Below are 2,422 nucleotides of genomic sequence, written 5' to 3' on the forward strand. Positions count from 1 at the left end.
TTGGTTGGTCTTCGTAAATTCCATACGCAAACAAAGAATGGAAAGCAGTAAAATCTACTGAATCTAACTGTACTCGTATCAAACGCTTAGACTAGACGATAGAGCCCTCCGCGCTGTGAAATTCTCCCCCCGTTCTCATTTGCTCCGAAACTGTAACTATATTCAAGAAATCCAATTTCAGACCTGACAACTGCTAAAAGCATACTCACACTGCCTTTCTCTACCAATTTATGTGCTGCGCCCGCTCCTGCTACGGAATAAGTGCGCGCGGTTCCCAGAGACCCTCAGATTCCCCTGTTAATTAAATCAATTCATTATGCTCAGATCTGATTAGCAGCCCTTCCCCCCTCTTTGAATCAATTATTCAATACACAAACATAATTGCTTGTGCCAGAGGTGTCTAAGTATTAGCTTATTTAACTCCAAGGACACTAATTACCCCTAGGGCAAGGGAACTTTTCTCATTAATTCTGACAAAACACAAAAGCACAGCTAAGGGAAAGTGTGCATGCGTGTGTCCCGGTGTGTGTGGTGTGCGCGCTCGGGTGTGAGTGGTCTGTCTGTGAGTGCGTGTGCATGCGTCAGTGTGTGTGCGTGTGTGAGTGAGTGAGGGTGCCAGCGTGCGTGTGCCTGTGTATGTCCGTGCTTGCGTGCGCGTGTTGTGAGAGTGTTTGAGAGAGACAGAGAGAGAACAGGAACGAGCAAGAGAGAGACAGAGACAAACAGACAGTTTTACTATGCAAGATTTTTAATATTGCGCACTACACGTGCATATTATTTCTTGCTTCCCCTCTCCATTATTTTCAGGATAGAATAGAAAACGCATATCTTATTGTATTTATCTGGATATTTCTGGGAATATAACTGCGTGATTAGTGTGGGGTCCAGACCCACTTATCATACATAGATAAACAGTCATTTTATAAGAGACAGCACAACAGATGGGCTGCGTTTTGATTAGTGGGTAGATAGGAGGTTCAGTTTCGAATCTGCTAATTTAATTGTTGGCTGTTATTGCCAAAAAGAAAGTGTTGCTACTGCTTAATGGTGGAACCTTAAATAGCAGTACTTTCACTTGCATTGCGGAGACTGGTAACCAATTAAGGGGGCGATCCAACCAAGATTATCCATTTAGAGTGGAGTATGCTAAAACAATACTGAATTGTCAGCAGGCTTTATCTGCCTGCGGTTTATGCTCAGTCTGCCTTTACTTTTTGTTTTATTACAATGTAATTCATTACTGATGGGAAATTATATACCCATTATAGCTTGACCACCTGCAGTATCTGATCTGATTTGGGAAGCCTACAGTACCTTCTATCCTTATAGGTGGAATAGAAGTGATATACAATGAAAATGACATGGTAAAGCACTTTGAATGTGATAACATTGTGGATGGCTTGTGGTGTGTACCTTTATTGGAAGCCCATAGCTATATTTAAATTACATTGTGTGGAAATGATCCTGTAATGTGTGTGTTTGAGATGGATTGTGTTTCATCAACTTCACTCACATAATCATGTATTACAGATATTACATGGCTCTTGTGAATTCTACAGTGGTTTTCCTCCACAGAGTGCCAGATTGTAGTGAATACGGGGAGATATTGCATTGCCCCTGAAATCAATGGCCTGATCCCTCTCTCACTAGCTCCCTGGTTGACATGCTTGACTTTTCATCTTCACAGTCATATAGATTGATGACTTATGACCAAGAATGTATGTTTGCTGACCTCTAGCAAAAGTGAATGACACATAATTAATCCAATCACACAAAAAAGGGAACAAAAAGGAAAAACATGGTTCAATGTCATCAGCGTTTGACTTCAAATAACCATTTGACATTTGAATGTGGAAACACTTCACTATAAAAAGAACATTCAGAAAGACGGAGAAAGAAGAATGTTATTAGTCTCTATGTGTGTGACAGAGAGAGATGAAGAGACTGGAATGATACAACTATTTACCACGTCACGGTAACTGTACATGTGTTTCCATGTTAACATATTAGTACTGCGTAATGACACAGTGTTGTGGTCAGGCTACTGCTGAAATGATTCCCACTGACTGACCATGGTGGATTGGTTTATTGGTTTATTCAGATCCCCATTAGCTTTTGCTGAAGCAGCAACTATTCGTCCTGGGGTCCACACAAAAACAAACCATGACAAGTAACAAAACACTGATACACTGATAGACAATGAGGCTGCTGCTGACACCATAGTACATCCCAAATGGCACACATACTTTAGTTTATTTAGTAAATATTTTCTTAACTCTATTTTCTTAAAACTGCATTGTTGGTTAAGGGCTTGTAAGTAAGCATTTCACGGTTGTATTTGGCACGTGACAATTAAAATGTGATTTGATATTCCCTATATGTGCTACTTTTGACCAGAAAAGTAGTGCACTATGTAGGGAAT

This window comes from Salmo salar, chromosome 11, assembly GCF_965601325.2.
Source record: "Salmo salar chromosome 11, fSalSal1, whole genome shotgun sequence".
In the NCBI taxonomy this organism is placed as follows: Eukaryota; Metazoa; Chordata; class Actinopteri; order Salmoniformes; family Salmonidae; genus Salmo; species Salmo salar.